Source organism: Zootoca vivipara, chromosome 3 (assembly GCF_965207765.1).
Source record: "Zootoca vivipara chromosome 3, rZooViv2.hap1.1, whole genome shotgun sequence".
Classification (NCBI taxonomy): domain Eukaryota; kingdom Metazoa; phylum Chordata; class Lepidosauria; order Squamata; family Lacertidae; genus Zootoca; species Zootoca vivipara.
In genome coordinates, this window is record NC_142586.1 from 12,033,172 (window position 1) to 12,051,099 (window position 17,928).

The window sequence follows — 17,928 nt, forward strand, 5'->3', positions numbered from 1 at the left end:
CCTGGTCCACCCCCTCTTACCCTTGCATATTTGGCAAAAGTCTGATGGAGAGTCAGATATCCTTGTGTTGAGATGAGGAACCCTAAACAATTTGGGAAGGGGGGCTAATGATTCACCAGAAAACATTGACTGGTATGGAACCAAGGGACATGTAAAGCTGGAGGATTTAATTTTTCAGTTATAAAATACCAATTAGCCCTCCAAAAATAGATTCTGCTATTTTGTTTGCATTTTTTTGCCCTTGTGCATTCACACACACACACACACACACACACACACACACAAAATTAGGCTCTCAGGACTTTACCAAACTTAGTGACACTGGCATGTAATTATTCAGCAGTGGCAGATACTGTGACCACCCTATTTGGGTTCAGTTCTGAAATTACTAATCTTGTTTTTGCCTGTGTATAGTCTTAACTATGGATACCAGGGAGCGCCACTAGACTTGGCTGAATTTTTAAAGTATCGTACAACACAATAATTCATTATAAAGTTGATTAGGGTGTAATGCCCTGATCTCCCAGCCCAACCACATTGCGAAGCTCATGACATATCATTCTCATATTCCTTAAAAAAATTTTTTTTAAGCTAACTGGTGAGATTAAATAATGTAATGCTAAACTGCAGACCTATTAGGGTTCTACAGAGTTCAGGTTTGACATGAGTTTGTTTCTCATTGTGACAAATAACATTTCAGTCCTGCGTTTTCATTCCAATAATCGAGTTTGGTAAAGAGGATGTGGAAGATTGTCTGACTTCTTGTTTTTCTTTTGGAGAATCTGCAAGGACAAACTTCAAGTCCACGGTGCTCTTTTTTGAATCTATATTCCAGGCACATTTGGAATATTGTGTCATCTCATCTCAAAACGAATGTCCTAGAGATGGAAAATGAGCAGAAAGGAGCACGCAACATGTTCATGTTTGAGGGTGGCCCCAATTGCAGGTCACCATGTTTGTGATTTCAAAAGCAAAAAGGGTTATGTGGGTTATTGTTTCCTTTGTTCATTTTCTTTCTTTATAGCCATTCAGAGATTGTGAATAACTAGTCACTAACTCGTGAATCTAACTCATGGTCTAAACCACAGAGCCTAGGGCTTGCCGATCAGAAGGTAGGCAGCTCGAATCCCTGCGACGGGGTGAGCTCCCATTGCTCGGTCCCTGCTCCTGCCAACCTAGCAGTTTGAAAGCATGTCAAAGTGCAAGTAGATAAATAGGTACCGCTCTGGCGGGAAGGTAAACGACGTTTCCGTGTGCTGCTCTGGTTCGTCAGAAGCGGCTTTGTCATGCTGGCCACATGACCCGGAAGCTGTACGCCGGCTCCCTTGGCCAGTAAAGCAGGATGAGCGCCACAACCCCAGAATCGTCCGTGATTGGACTTAACAGTCAGGGGTCCCTTTACCTTCACCTTTAACTCATGGATGCAATGCACATTGATCACAAACTGCTTAACAGTTCTACTTATAAAAAAAAAACAGGAAGAAAGAGAGAGAGCTTTTCTGATAGTAAAAATGTAGCATAGCTCACTTGGGCCATAGCAAACGTGGTTTTTCTCTATAGAACAATCTGGCTCTTTGTTACATTGTGTATTGATTGGCTTGTTTTGCTGTGGATTCAATCTGTGTTTAGAGGTTTGGAAATGAAATAATCTGCATTTCCTTCCATATGTGCCATAAGTGGTTTTGAGGAATATTTGCATAGATATTTTCTGAGATCAGTGTGTTTATCTTAAAGCATCGTTTCTTTGTGTACAGTACTAAAGTTTTGCATGACATTCTCATCATGGCCTTCAGTTTTACTTGGAGCCTGGTGTCTGGAAAACATTGAGCTTCACAGGCCACATTAAACCATATCTGAATACAAATGATGGTTTAATGTAAATTCGTAGCATACTGATAATTCATGCTGCTCAAAAATTCTCACTCCACTCTGCCTCTCCGGCGTTTTCGCTGTTCCACCGATGAAACAAGCCAGATTTGACACAAGCCAGTTGTGTTGTCTGAATTTGGGTTTGTGGCTTTTTTTCACTTCCGGTCTTGTTCTTAGTTTTCCACTTATCATTTGTTTGGAGAGAAACAAGCCATGATCCTGGCTTTACACATGACAAGCCGGACTCTGGCTTATTTTGCTGCAGTGTGAACTCTTTAGCAGCCTGTCCCAGCACAGTCACATTCAACCATAGGTTTGTTTTCAACGATGGTTTAATGTGGCATGTGATACATGCCATCAATAGCTAGGTACCGTGTTTCTCATATTATAAGACATGTCTTATATTTATTTTTTCCTCAAAAAAACACACTATGGCTTATTTTCAAGGGATGTCTTATTTTTTTCCTCCTCCTCCTGCCGTGGCCGGCATTGCTGCTGCGCCTATCACTATGTCTTATTTTCGGGGTATGGCTTATATTCCTTGAATGCTTAAAAATACTGCTATGGCTTATTTTATGGGTATGTCTTAAAATATGAGAAACAGGGTATATGACCAATATGTGGTGAAACAAAGGAGCAGAGAAGTCCCGCCAAGGTCTCAAAGCTAGGCAAAGCAAATTCTGAAGGCTGAAGTCAGTGTGGTGGTAATGCTAATTTAAAATTATTTTGTAAACTCACAGGCTCAATTAATTTCATATCACTAAAAGTGCTTTAAAAAATATTTCAGTATTGTAAATTTGGAAGTTTAAGGATGAGTCTGTGTAACTGCTTTTGTAATTCATGAGGACATAAGAGGAGTCCAGCTGAATCAGGCCAGAGGTCCGTCTAATCTGGTAATAATAATAATAATAATAATAATAATAATAATAATAATATATTATTTATACCCCACCCATGTGGCTGGGTTTCCCCAGCCACTCTGGGCAGCTCCCAACAGAATATTAAATAATAATAATAATAATAACAATAATAATTTATTATTTATACCCCGTCCATCTGGCTGGGTTTCCCCAGCCACTCTGGGCGGCTTCCAACCGAATATTAAAAACACGATATACAGTGGAACCTCGGTTTATGAACACCTCGGTTTATGAATTTTCGGTTTATGAACGCCGCGGACCCATCTGGAACGGATTAATTCACTTTCCATTACTTTTAATGGGAAAGTTCGCTTCAGTTTATGAACACTTCAGTTTATGAACAGACTTCCGGAACCAATTACACCCATGTTTCAGTTTATGAACGCTTCAGTTTAAGTACTTCGCGGACCCGTCTGGAATGGATTAATCCACTTTCCATTACTTTCAATGGAAAAGTTCGCTTCAGTTTATGAACGGTTACTCCGCGGACCGTCTGGAACGGATTAATCCACTTTCCATTACTTTCAATGGGAAAGTTTGCTTCAGTTTATGAACGCTTCAGTTTATGAACAGACTTCCGGAACCAATTGTGTTCATAAACCGAGGTACCACTGTACTATCAAACATTGAAAACTTCCCTAAACAAGGCTGCCTTCAGATTTCTTCTAAAAGTCAGATAGTTGTTTATTTCCTTGACATCTGATGGGAGGGCGTTCCACGGGGCACCAAGGAACCTGGGAAATGAAGTTCTCCATGGCACCCGAATCCATTTAGGGGAATTCAGTCAACTCAGAAATTTTATGTCCAGGGCATTTTGTATCTCAGATATGGATGAGCACATATTTCAGGTACAATGACCCTCTGGGACATCATGGATCTAGGGCTGCCTTTCTCAACCTTTGACTTTCCAGATGTTGCTGGACTACAACTCCCATCATCCCTTACCACTGGGCCCGCTAGCTAGGGATAATGGGAGTTGTAGTCGAACCACATCTGGGGGCCCATGGTTGAGAAAGCTGAACTAAAGTATCCTAAGTCTGTACTAAACACTTTGGTATGTACGGTAGCAGCAGGGGTGCGGCCATTAAAGCATTCAGGGGGCCAGAGAGAGATGGGGACACTGGCTTGCAATGTAATAGAACTGAAAGAACAACATTGTAAAGTGAGGTGGTTGTTAAAAGCAGGACAAATTTGTATTTCAAACTACGTATTTTCAGAATTCAGCAATGTAACTCGTGTAAGCAGGTCGGTAAAGGGTGAAGAGGCCCCTGACCATCAGGTCCAGTTGTGTCTGACTCTGGAGTTGCGGCGCTCATCTCGCTCTATAGGCCGAGGGAGCCAGCGTTTGTCCGCAGACAGCTTCCAGATCATGTGGCCAGCATGACAAAGCTGCTTCTGGCGAACCAGAGCAGTGCACGGAAACGCCGTTTACCTTCCCGACAGAGCGGTCCCTATTTATCTACTTGCACTTTGACGTGCTTTCGAACTGCTAGGTGGGCAGGAGCTGGGACCGAGCAATGGGAGCTCACCCCATTGCAGGGATTCGAACCACTGACCTTCTGATCAGCAAGCCCTAGGCTCTGTGGTTTACTTAGGCCCAAAGGGGTCAAATAAGCCAAAACATAGAAACAGAATGTTTTGTACATGAGGATTATAGTTTAAGTATGTTGTGACATTGCGTATCTACCCACCAAATGCCTTAACTTTTTCCTTTTAAAAGGAAATATGCTTTAAACACATTTCAAAAGTACTTTTCAACTCTGGGTTTTGGGGTGGAGGGATGAACAGCTTGTTGCGTGTGGAGACCCTTTATCCCAGGCCTAGAAATAAATTCAGACATGACTCATATTTTTGGTTTGGTTTTTGGCAGAATTTAGGCCACAACTTTATTGATTACAAATCAAGTGAGTGGTTGCATAGGCTCTGGTTCCAAAAGCTACCTAGGGTAGCACTGACTCAGGGCACACCATGAGTCAGCAGCCAGGTGCACACCTGAGACGGGGTTACCTGACTGGCACACAACAGCCACGCCCTGATTCCCCCACATGTGCCCAGAACACTGGATTAGGGCAACCCCGCTTGGGGGAATACTAAGCATCGGTCCAATGGATTCCTTTAAGAGGAATACCTGTGGATTGGGTGGTAAGGGATCATTCCACCCTAGCAGCATGAACCAGAGCCTATCCGCCAACCTTACAAGTTGTGACGAATTGCTAAACGGCAGGCGAAACCCAAGTGGCAACAGCCAATCAGCCAAGTGGGGAAAATTCCTGCCATGCCCCTGCAACAACGGCAGACGACACACGATGGCATAGCAAGGTCAAGCGAAAGCCCTAAAACTAGGGAGCGGTGGGCGGGTGTTCTGATGAAATTCAACCGGAGAAGGAAGGTCTCTACGGCTGAGTGCAGCGTTTAAATACTGGTCCATCTGACTCTTTGACTGGCATGCCCTCAGCCCAATTGCACCCCATCAGATGGACCACCAATAGGGTGTTGTGGCTGCTCCAATTGTCCCGCCCCAGCACCTAGACCTGGTCTGCTGGGACCCACCACAACACGTGCCCTCTCTGCAGGGAGGACCCGGTTATCCATCTAATAATGAAGTGTCCGGAGCAGTGTGTCAAAAGGAATTCAACAACTTTCTACTTGTTTCAAAAACCCTTTTTAATCCGTTCCAATAACCTGAAGGTGTACCTGTAGGTAACTTGTGTCCCACTTGGAATTACCAAGGCAAGGCTGCAGTATTAGTTACAGATAAGCAGAAGCAAGACCCCCCCTCCCCTTTTTTCTTCTTCCAGATTTTACTGATATGTATGTGTCATGTCTTGGTGAACTTTTGTGTATGTGCGGGAGGGACAAGGGCAAAAATCTTCTGCCTTTAAAAAGTGGTAATTGGCACTTTTGAAGGAGCCAGTCTGCAGAGCGGGGAGGCCCCCCGCCCAATCTCTCTTGGCAAGTGCTTTACTAAGAGAAGGGGGGGCACAAACACCCCAAGATGCCTATGTTGTTATGTATCAGCCACTTCCTTTTAAAGCAGCTGGAGGAGCTGCTTTAAAGGAGTCCCTTTCGGAACAATGCCCAGTGCGATTCCTCCATCTGTTTTTGCAGCCGCTTCCCTAAGACTTGAAGGTTGCGGATTGGGATATCACAGTCTAGGGTAAGGCATCTTTTTCTACCACTGCTATTTTGAATTATATTCCGGGTCCCTTGAAATAGTATCTTTTGTGTGCAGAAAAAGGAGTCCCGCGAAAAATTGGTTTTAGCTGTGCAATTAGTAGTGCCGGAAAAATTATTGGCCTCCCCAAATTTTATTTCCTAGGGAAGTATATATAGGCATTATGGGTTCAAAGGTTGCTTTTTAAAAAAATGTGCTTTTTTTGTTCTTGCTTTTTGACCCCCCTGCATGTTAGCAGAGACTATAACCACATAATTAAAGGGAGGTTTAGTTCGATCCTGTATCCATCGAGCTGAATAAAACAGATGCTTTGCATAGTGTAAATGAATTTGGTTTGTGGTGTCATTTGCCTGGTCCTTGCCCAGGATTTGATGGGACAGTGGTGTTCTCATATACAGCTGACTTTTGAAAAGGATCAGAGAATGGGATATATCCTAAAGCAGCCTCTGCTCCTTGGTGCTGCTGTCTGCAGGTAATAGACATTGCAGTTCAAAACATATGCCAGGCACCCAGCTGGTGAAGGTTTTCCTAATGAATCAAATCCTGACTCTGTTGAGATCAAAACTTCCTTTTCTTTTCTTTGGTTTGCTACAGCCAAGATTTTATCTGCACTGGTGATCTGCAAAAAAGAAAACTGTATCAACAGAAAAGAATGATCTTAAAAGGGGGGGGGGAGGTTTTGCCAGAAGAGAAATGAAATTGTTAAGTCTTCCTATTTCACTGAGTCCCAAGTTCATCTGCACATATTGGAAACAAGAATCAATAGCTCATCTTTACTGGGTTTCTAAATTAATTCTTATACAGTACCATTTCATTGTTTCTATAAAATGTTTCCTCAGGAAACCTTGAACTTCTCTCTCTCTTTTTTCGCTGGTTGGGGAGAAACAAAACGGCAGCGTCAATATGTTTCCTTGACCCAGGTGTTCAGTAAATTGCTTAGAAAGAAGCAACTGTGTCATATTTTGTGGCCAAGAAAGACTGGCAGCATTGTTCTCAAACCTGTAGTGCAGGTCTTTATTTCCTTTGTTCTAATGTTGGGCTTTCTCATTTAATTCATTGCTGCAGAATTACTACTGCTGTTGAATACTCCTTAGCTTGAAATGTGCTGTAGGAAAAAAAGTTTGCCACAGGGCCTGTTCTGATGCCCATTCTGCATTTTGGTGCTGACCAGCAGGGTATCTTTGTGGCCTGTTCAGGCTGAGAGAGAAAACCTGTCCGAAGCTCTTCTGTCACTCATGTGCTTTTGGGTGAGATGTCATATAAAGGCTGGGTGGCTGTCTTCCTCCCTCATATTTTTCAGGCAGCAGCACCTCTCTCCCTCCCTCTTAGTGTGACTTGTTGGTCGCTTCGGGGCCATGTAGGAATTTTTGGCTGACCCACCTGCTTGTGGATTGTTTCAATAGCTGGGTGGGGGGCACTGAATGGTCTTCTTTACTGCTAATTATGTTGATCTCATATTTAATTTGACCACTTCTGGCAGTTCAGGTGTGGGAAAGGGGATGGTTGTATTTCAGCCTTTTTAGTAGTAGTAGTAGTAGTAAATTTATTATTTGTACCCCGCCCATCTGACTGGGTTTCCCCAGCCACTCTGGGCGGCTTCCAACAAAGATTAAAAACATGATAAAAGATCAAACATTAAAAACTTCTCTAAACAGGACTGCCTTCAGATGTCTTCTAAAACTCAGATAGTTGTTTATTTCCTTGACATCTGATGGGAGGGCATTCCACAGTGCAGGTGCTACCACCGAGAAGGCCCTCTGCCTGGTTATCTGTAACCTCACTTCTCGCAGTGAGGGAACCACCAGAAGGCCCTCGGAGCTGGACTTCAGTGTCCAGGCTGAACGAAGGGGGTGGAGATGCTCCTTCAAGTATATTGGGCCGAGGCCGTCTAGGGGTTTAAAGGTCAGCACCAACACTTTGAATTGTGCTCGGAAACATACCGGGAGCCAATGTAGGTCTTTCAGAACCGGTGTTATATGGCCTTGGTGGCTACTCCCAGTCACCAGTCTAGCTGCTGCATTCTGGATTAGTTGTAATTTCCAGGTCATCTTCAAAGGTAGCCCTACATAGAGCACATTGCAGTAGTCCAAGCGGGAGATAACTAGAGCATGCACCGCTCTGGGAAGACGGTCTTCGGGCAGGCAGGATCTCAGCCTGTGGACCAGATGGAGCTGGTAGACAGTTGCCCTGGACACAGAATAGACCTGCGCCTCCATGGACAGCTGTGAGTCCAAAATGACTCCCAGGCTGCACACCTGGTCCTTCAGGGGCACAGTTACCCCATTCAGGACCAGGGAGTCCCCCACACCTGCCCGCCCCCAAAACAGTACTTCTGTCGTCATAATTTTAGGCACCTTTCTGAGTGAAGTGCTGGCCCCATAATTTTTGGGGAGGTTTTCTTTTCAAAGACTTAGCTTAGCATTATGTGCAAACCAAGTACCCTGGCTTAAAACAAACAATGCTTAGTTAAGCAAGCCATCTTGTTAAACGAAGGCATGGTTTGAAACTGGCCTGTTTAGCAACAGTTTGTTTTAAACCAGGATATCCAATTTGTACTTTTCAACAACAACTCAGTACTTGTCCTGAGTGGAATGGAAGGAGGGATGGGGTTTCCGAGCCTGATGCTCATCCGCATGCCGTTGTGTGCACAGACCTTTTAAACTGTTGCTTGAAGTAATAGCAGGAATGGATCTGTCTTTAATGGCAGAATAACACTCTAGCAGAGGGGTTTCCAAACTGTGATCCATGGACCTCCTGTGGTCTGTGAGCTTCATTCAGATCATCCACAGTGTGTTTGTGGATTTGTAGATGAAGATAGGTGAAGGCCCATCCATCACATTAAGCATTCATACTGATTTTTAATTGTATTTTTATTGCTTCTTTTGCAATGTATTTTATTGTATTACAACTGGGATTCTATGGAGTTCAAACTTCAGTTCGATGACAGACAATATACGAGAAATAAAAGAAGCAATTAAAATGCAATTAAAAATTATATAGCATCTAGCACAGCACATTGCAAAAACCATTAAGTGGTCTTCCCAAGACCCTTGACAGTTTTCAAGTGGTTCATGGGGGGAAAGTTTGGGAACTGCCTCTCTAGCATCTTGGGTAATTGTGGACATAAGACATAAACACTTGATATTACAAGAGAGTATTTTCAGTTCTATTTACCTAACCAACAAGGTTGTTTGTGTTCCTGGTTAATTGTTTTTCGTCGTGAGGTCTTATGGGGTTGGTCTTTTATAAGGAAGGATTACATATTATGCTACATGGAAGCTCTCCAAGCTCTGTAAATAGGAACAGGATGTCAACTTTGCTGCCCTATGGAGCCTTATTCCAGAGGCATAGGAATACTGGATGAGAAGGAACTTGGAGAGGAAGGAGAGTCTAATTTTGTTACCTGATGTGACTTCAGATTTTAAAATTGCCTAGAAGGCACCAGTCTTTAAGGGAACCACATTGTGAGTTGTTTATGAGAGCCCCACATTTTCACTTTCAGGGAACTATTCCTTTCTTATTCAGTACTGTATTTGAATATTCAGTATTGAATACTTTGTGCAATTTAGCTGAAACGTCTTAATCAGTGAAACATTAACAGATTGGTGAGAGAGTTCATTTCTTCATGGAAACTTTTGTTAGATTAGTTGTGAATTGAACTATCAAAAAATAATAGTCTACGGCTAGACCTGGTGTTCATATGAGTTTGCAGCAATAGGTGAAACCCTCACTTCTTCCTTTTGATTCCTTCACCTCCTGCAGCCCTAAATGAATTGTGGTGCTGCAGCAATCAACTTCATAGAAACATTTCCCTTATAAAAAACCCAATGTAAAGGTAAAGGACCGCTGGACGGTTAAGTCCAATCAAAGGCGACTATGGGGTTGTAGCGCTCATCTTGCTTTTCAGGCTGAGGGAGCCAGTGTTTGTCCACAGACAGCTTTCCAGGTCATGTGGCCAGCATGACTAAACTGCTTCTGGCGCAATGGGACACCGTGACAGAAACCAGAGAGCACGGAAATGCTGTTTACCTTCCTGCCGCAGTGGTACCTATTTATCTACTTGCACTGGTGTGCTTTCGAACTGCTAGGTTGGCAGGAGCTGGGACAGAGCAACAGGAGCTCACCCTGTCATGGGGATTCAAAGCACCAACATTCCGATCAGCAAGCCCAAGAGGCTCAGCGGTTTAGACCACAGGGCCACCCACATCGCTAAATACACTACCCAATGTACTACCTCAAGGACTGCCTCGCCCCATATGAAACAAACAGGACACTGTGATCATCATCTGAGGTTCTTCTTGCCTCCTCTGCAAGATGTCTGGAGGGGGGCAGCATGGGATTTTCGGTGGTGGCTCCCCACTTGTGGGATGCTCTCTCTGGGGTGGCCTTTTTTACATATATTTAAGCGCCAGATTAAAACATTCCTATTCCTCCATGTCTTTGGCTAATTAGCCAATCTATGGCCTTCTAAACCTTGAGGGGGTTATTGTTTTTGTTTGTTACTATGTTGTGTATTTTTGTGTTTTTATATTGTAAACTGCCCTGCGGGCATCAGATGAAGGGTAGTATAGACATTTAATAAATAACAATAATGGAAACTGGATAACAATACAATGCCTCACTGTAGGGCTGTCATATACTACTTTGATTCCTCCATGTGAAACCAGTCAAAATGGGTATAATAAATTATACTACCTGGTCTAAACCAGGCCATCTCAGCCGCCACCCTCTACCCTGAAAAATGAGCGCAATAAAGGTGATCTGCATTGGCATCCGCAGGATGATTTCTTCAAAGTTTACAAGCTTAGCAAGGGGAAATGACATGATTTTTTTTAGTATGAGAAAAGGCATGAGTTAGAAAAATCACTTCTCCAGCAGGAAAGACGAAGAAGACGAAGAAGACGAAGAAGACGAAGAAGACGAAGAAGAAGAAGAAGAAGAAGAAGAAGAAGAAGAAGAAGAAGAAGAAGAAGAAGAAGAAGAAGAAGACTTTAAAATGTGAACTGGGAAGTTCCTCCCCAGATAATGGATGAGCCATTTAGCTTTTCCTTTGGATAATTGGCCTGATCCGTTTTCCTCAATGTCAGTTACTGCCATGAATTCATGCATTGGCTGACACACTGAACAACAGGTGCAGGGGAGTTTCTCACAAAATGGTCAGAATAAGGTTTTGTTTGTTTGTTTGTTTTTAAGTGAGAGCTGGGAATCTAGAATTTTGTCTCTTTGAGGGAGGGGGCTCCCCCTTCCCTACGCCACCCCCGATGCCCATGGTAGCATTATGGCTAATAGAAACCACATTCTCCATATTGCCAAGAGGTTCTGGCATGTTTAAAGCTCATATACAGTAGATCCCTGTGCACCAATGATGTCATCACCACTCCAGGATCTCTTTTTAATTAATTCAAATTCCCTATTTCTATGCAAATTAACTGCAGGTTGGAACTCTGGTTCAATTTTTAAAAGCAATTGCTAATTAGAAATTTGGAAGTTCTGTCCATCGCTGGTTCCTGCGGTCCCTTTTGACGTGGTAAAATCGCCACGAGAGGATTTTGCTGCTGATAGTTTTATGTGATGAATATTTCTTTTTAATGTGTCCCTGGGTTGTGATAAAGCAGGCTCCCTGATGTAGGAAGTGCCAGGGCGAGAATTCAGAGGAGAAGACGAAAAAAGACCCACTAACAGAATATTGGGATTACTTACCCATTTTAATTTTCGCATTATAACCAGGCAGTAAGTAGAACAATTTTGATTTCAGTTCTTAAACCTTCAATTTTGATACTGAAGTTGTTGATGCTTGGGCAGCTTTTTCCAGGTTTCAGGGCAGCCATCTGGTTCAAAGACTCTAATTCAACTGGTTTTATCAATAATTCAACTGGTTTTATCTAATTCAACGGTTTTATCAATGGATCCGTAAGTGACTGTGAAGGCCAATTCTGGATCCACACGTCCTTCCACAGTTGGTTTCCGGGCGGGAGTTGATCATGGTGTGGATTTGCCAAGCGTGCTTTCCCCTTAGCACGTTTCTCCCTTGCATTCTGAGTTCGAGTGTCTTCAAAGCCCATGACACCTTTGGTAAAGGCTGTTCTCCAACTGGAGCGCTCACAGGCCAGTGTTTCCTAGTTGTCAGTGTTTATGCTACATTTTTTTAGATTTGCCATGAGACAGCCTTTAAACCTCTCTTGTTGACCACCAGCATTATGCTTTGTATGGTTTGTGTAGCTGTGCACACAGTAGCTGAGCTGCACAAAGCAAGAGGTTTACACCCTTTCACACAAACACATGCACATGTGTAGACAGAGTTTCTACCCATGTTCAGTGTAATGTGTGAGCAAGTCTAATGTTGCACAAACTATGGCCTAGTTCCCACTAAGGCCCCATATGCATTATACATTTAAAACAGCACCTTCCCACTTTAAAGAGTCATGACCTCCTGGGACTCTGGTTTGTTAAAGGTGCCCCCCCCCAGCTCCATCCCATTTTACTTTGAAAAAAAGATGGTTTAAACCCTCTTGTTTTAAGTTCATTGGGCTTTGGGTACTGGCTGAATGTCCCTGGAACTAGTTTTGCCATTTGATAAGGTGACGGACTGACTGCTCTTTTCTGCTTTGTATAGTGATGGTTTGTTTTGTGTTGTTGTTGCCCCCCCCCAAAAAAATGTTTACAAAAGTGCATTCCATTTTTAAAAAATTGGTGTGCTGCTTGGAGTTGTGGGTTGTTGTTGTTGTTTGCCGGAAAGCAGCTTACAAAGTTTAACAAGGAATTGAATAAATAAAATCGCATTCCCTCTTAATCATTTCCCTGCTCTCAGACTTAAAAACCTCCCCAGCACTTTCCATGAAGATGAGGTGCTCCAACCCACTGATCATTTTGGCCATCCTTTTCTTTTTCCCTTTTCCTATGATATCCTTTTAAAGAGGGACGACCAAAACTATGTACAGCATTCTGAATGTGGCTGCGTCACAAGAGCTTGTATAACGGGCCTTATGATATTGGAAGTTTTGTTTTTGATTCCTTCTGTAATAATTCCCAACACAGAGAATGTCTCACATCTCAGAATGCAAAGGCGCAATGACATTTAAGCTTGCCTTTCGTTTTCCATTCCCAAAATGGCAGTATGGCTCCAAAGACCATTTGTCGCCCAACAGCCTCTGCACATGCAGCCTGGTCTTGAAGTTGTTATCTACAAACATAGCATTGCTTTTCCTTTAAAGGAGAAAGTTGCAGCATCCCAAAGATGCTTCCATTCTAAATGGAATCTTAATGACCAACTATTTCAACCATCCAATATTTGTAAAGATGCAGGAGGGGGGTGGCAGAATGTGTTTTGAATCAGAATAGCTACAACCCATTCAAAACAAATCCCCTGCTGTTAGATTATCCTATTTTCAGGGTCTCCCATTGTTGTCAAATGTCAACGTGGACACGCTTGAGGAAGGAAAGATTAGGCATAGGTTCCCTGCCATTGATTCTGATCTAGAACTTTGTCACATCCTGAACAGCCCTACTGTGATACAACAATAAAGTGCTCTTTTTTCGTGGCGCTTCCTGTCTTGCAGATCTCCCAGTTTGAAGTCTGCACCCCAGGAGGGAAGATCTCCTGTACATAAACAACATGTACATAAACAACAACCCCCAAACACTCAGCAGCCTCAAGTTTCCCCTTTGCTAGATTGCAGATGTTCAGAATGAGGGCAAGTTGTCTAGTGAAGCTGAGGTCTGTGCCAATCCCAGCGCCTGCACGTTCAGCTGCTTTCACAGTAGGGAGGGGGGGAGGCAAAAGTACCTCCTGCTCCCTGTGCCTCCACCAGTGGCATAGCATGGGTTGCCAGTGCCCAGAGCTACATGGAGTGGGCTTGGGAGGGAGGGCAACTGACAGAGTACTCATACACATTCAACTGCCTTATGGCGTATACATCACCCAAGAGATTGTGGCGCCAGAGATAAGAAGAGTCATTCCGTTGTCTGGAGAGGTCACTTCCTGGTTCACATGGAGAAGCTGTTTTCAATGGAACCCAGCAATGGAAGCATACAGCTGTATTGAGGCAGCATCAGGAGTTGACATTTTGTGCTCCTAACAATTTTGTGCCTGGGGCAACAGCCCCCGTGGCCTCCACCACAATACACCACTGGCTTCCACACTGGGCCCAGAACCTACTTGGAACCAGCATGTTGTGTTCATAATAGAATTGTTTGCATTAGTTGCATAACATACTTTCATAATGCAATATCTGCGCATTATTTAGTTTTCACAAGTTCAGATCCTGATTTGTTCATAATAACCTCATTGGGTTTGTTTCTCCCAGATCCAGCATCTACCTCCCTCCCCACCAAAAATGAACAGAAGCAATTCATTCTAGCTGAAGCTGCAGCAGGAGAGAAGAAGAAAGAGGTTGGGAGAGGTTTGATGCATGCTTTGAACTCACAGGATTGCTGGCAGAACGTGGAATGTTCGCCAAATGCAACTTCAATAAACCCCAACTAGTACGGCCAAAGGTCAGGGATAATGTGGGTTATAGCCCACCACAGCTGAACGGTGCTGTGTTGGTTACTCAGTTAAGCAAGAAACCCACTGGGTTGCACTAAACAAAGCCATTGCCCAAGTAGAACAACTTCCAATCATTCAATGGAGCTTTCTCTCCTTTTCCTCTCCCTGAAAGCCCCTACTCCAAATCTGCACTGGGGTTCCCTCAACAAACCTGAGCAGAGTTTTTGGTTGTTGTTTTTTCCTGTTTTGGGGGAAGAGAAAGTCTTAAGATCTACAACACAAGCAGAAGTTGCTCCACTTGTGCAAATGTTGATTTCATCCCATTGCCATTCATAGATGCAACTATATTTGGAAATTCAATGGGGGAAATTTGGGCAGGAGGTCATTTCTTTAGCTCAAGTCACAGATGTAGCCCCTTTTACAGTTTTCTGCTTGTTTGCGCCTTCTTAACTTTCAGGCACCCTGGCCACCAAGTATTTAGTAGCTATGTGCTGCAAAATGGCAAATGGGTGGATGGTGGTGGGGTTAATGTTTCATTGCAGAATGCAGTAACAGCACATTTGCTTTGGCTATTAAAGAGATGTTCTCCAACTGCGAGAAGCTAAATGTGTGTACTTTTCAAAATGTACACTTTTGAATATTATGTGCTGCTCTCATAAAACCTGGAGGAATGCTCTGCAAGAGTTGGCAAACGATGCTTTGAGATCATTTGTCACCACGATCCTCTAACAGCTTTCCGCAGAAAAACAAAAACAAAAGAAGGAACAATGGCAGAAAACCAAACACAATGCTGCAAATTGTGTACTTATAGGGGGTACCAAAGCATTAACACGTGCCTTTGCAGGGGCAACACATTTGGGCTTCTTGATTGTGTGTGTGTGTGTGTGTGTGTGTGTGTGTGTGTGTGGATTTATACGAATGTAAGAAGAGAAGGACAGGTCAAAAGCCAGTTTTCCAGGGATATGGCCTTAGATTTTGTCTAGGGAAGCAAAGGCTGACATTGGAGTGACTTTGGAAGGTGGTTGATGTTTGCAGAGGAATAATAGGTAGGGTGGGGTGTATGAAAATGAGGCCAGGACTCCCAGTTGTGGAGAAGAGGGAATGTCAGCTGGTGCAGTTTGTTACATATGCCACACTTGATGAAATCCACCTTTCTTCTCAGATTTTAATGGCATTGGAAGGCCATAAGAGAGGCCCTATCACCACCACCTACTGGCTGTGATATTAGTACATCTCAGTCATAGTGGTTCATAAAGCTTAGTTTGCATCTTGCAGAGACTTCCATAAAATCATTGTCACTAGACCTCAAACTGCTGAAATTCCCTCTTCTACAGAACTGTTAAAGATCCAGGAGCCTTATTCAGTTTTTGCATTGACGGCTCTATAAAAAAGGGACGGGACCCCTGGATGGTAAAGTCCAGTCAAAGGCGACTATGGGGTTGCAGCGCTCATCTTGCTTTCAGGCCAAGGGAGCTGGCATTTATCCACAGCTAGCTTTCTGGGTCATGTGACCAGCATGACTAAACCACTTCTGGCACAACAGAACACCGTGACAGAAATCAGAGCGCATGGAGACGCAGTTTATCTTCCTGCCACAGTGGTACCTATTTATCTACTTGCGATGGCGTGCTTTTGAACTGCTAGGTTGGCAGGAGCTGGAACAGAGCAACAGGAGCTCACCCCGTCGTGGGGATTCAAACTGCTGACCTTCTAATCAGCAAGCCCAAGAGGCTCAGTGGTTTAGACCACAGCGCCACCCTCGTCCCATGACTACTCTATAAGAGCACATCACCTGTACAGTGTGGGTGTGTTTGTGTGTATTTAAAAAAATACCACTGGATACATGTTCTGTTTAGAAAGAGACACAAACAGCTGTGGGTAACCACATACAATTATTGAAGGCTACTGTGCTGGTAGTGGAAGTATTTTCCCTTGTGGCGAACCAGAGCATACTGGTGTGTCATGAGGCGTAGTGACCTGTATTGGAGGAAAATGTAGAAATTTTTCAGATTATTTGACCTGATATCCTGTGCCTGTTTAGTGGGACATATTTGTGGATTGAACCCTGTTGTGTAAAAACAGTTTGACGTGTTCTTACATGTTTCACACCCTGGGGAATAAAATAACAGCGTGAAGAGGTTTTTCCGCTCTTTAAAAATTAAATCTCATTCTGAATATAGACTGAGCTGGATTAGTCTGTTGCGAAGCATTTTTTCATTATAGATATATATATTGTAATCCTGTAAGAAGATAGGCCTGAAAATGGCGCAGCCTGGAACTGTAAAACAGTTGGGGCTAATCCCCTCTAATTCACGAGAGTTCTTCTTCTGCTGTCTTGTTTTTAAACTGAAAGAAAAATGTGCTGGACACAGTTTTCATTTAGCTTGCTTGTCTTCAGAGAGAGTGCCACTTAAACAACTTTTTAGCCCAAAGCATTAGTAAGAAAATGTGGGAGGCAGAATATTGAGCTAATATATCCACTGTATCTCATAAGTCTTATGGAATTAGTGGAGGGGAAACATTTCTGTGGTTCTTTCACCCTTTATGTCTAATTTCCTGTAACAGGGACATCCAACTCCCAAAAGACTGCGATCTACTCCTGGAAAAATAAACTGGCAGTGATCTACCCGTTTTTTTGGGGGGGTTGTTGAGGTTTTTTTTTAGGGGAGCAGGTTGACCACAATCGTCCGGGGATCGACCTGTCGATCACGGTCAACTGGTTGGACACCCCTCTCCTATAACATATGTTTATACTTCCTTATGAGCATTCTTGGGAATAATTAGTTACCCCCTTACACACTTTCCTTTCATATTCACCAAGTCAGAATGATCTGCTAGATGCTTGCATACCCTCCAACATTTCTCTGATGAAAATAAGGATGTCCTTCATCATCATCATCATCATCATCATCATCATCATCACCATCATTTTATTGTTTACACCCCACCCATCTGACTGGGTTGCCCCAGCCACTCTGAGCAGCTTCCAACATCTATAAAAACATACATTAAACATAAAAAAATACAGGGCTGCCTTCATATGTCTTCTAAAGGTTCTATAGTTACTTATTTCCTTGGTTCGGGGTTGAATAACTCCTTACCCTCCAATATTTCTCTAGTGAAAATAGGGATGTACTAAGGACTTGCTGGGATCAAATCTGAAACCGGGATGGCTTTCATAAATCTGGGACTGTCCCTGGAAAATAGGGACACTTGGAGGGTCTGCACTTGTGCTTTGTGCAACTTTGATTCATGCTTATGAATACAGATTGGAATTCTGGATTATATATCTTTTTGCATATTCTGCCTGGGCCTTTGTAAAATGTGATGGTCAGAGTGAGTTTGATTTCATTTTCAGCTGGATTGATCCTGGCCTTGAAGCTCAGCCTGCTGCCTTCAAAGAACGGCACTGGCAAATTTAAATCCTCTCATTTCTCCTTGATATATTGGTTGGTGAACAGAAATTAATCAATTGGCCT

General features: G+C 43.2%; 1 protein-coding gene across 26 annotated transcripts in view; it reads left to right on the top strand.

Annotated features, from left to right (window-relative positions):
• The window catches only part of PLCB4 (phospholipase C beta 4), a 183,701-nt gene that overhangs the window by 48,142 nt on the left and 117,631 nt on the right, over window positions 1-17,928 (top strand). For 6 of the 26 annotated variants that reach the window (XM_088665578.1, XM_060272409.2, XM_088665580.1 and 3 more), the window contains exon 3: window positions 14,268-14,353. The exons of 19 other annotated variants lie outside the window; for them this stretch is intronic. The gene's annotated coding sequence lies outside the window, so the exon portion shown is untranslated. Of the gene's footprint in view, window positions 1-11,584; window positions 11,695-14,267; window positions 14,354-17,928 lie in introns of those variants that run through there. One more of the 26 variants, XM_088665584.1, reaches the window with a different exon arrangement.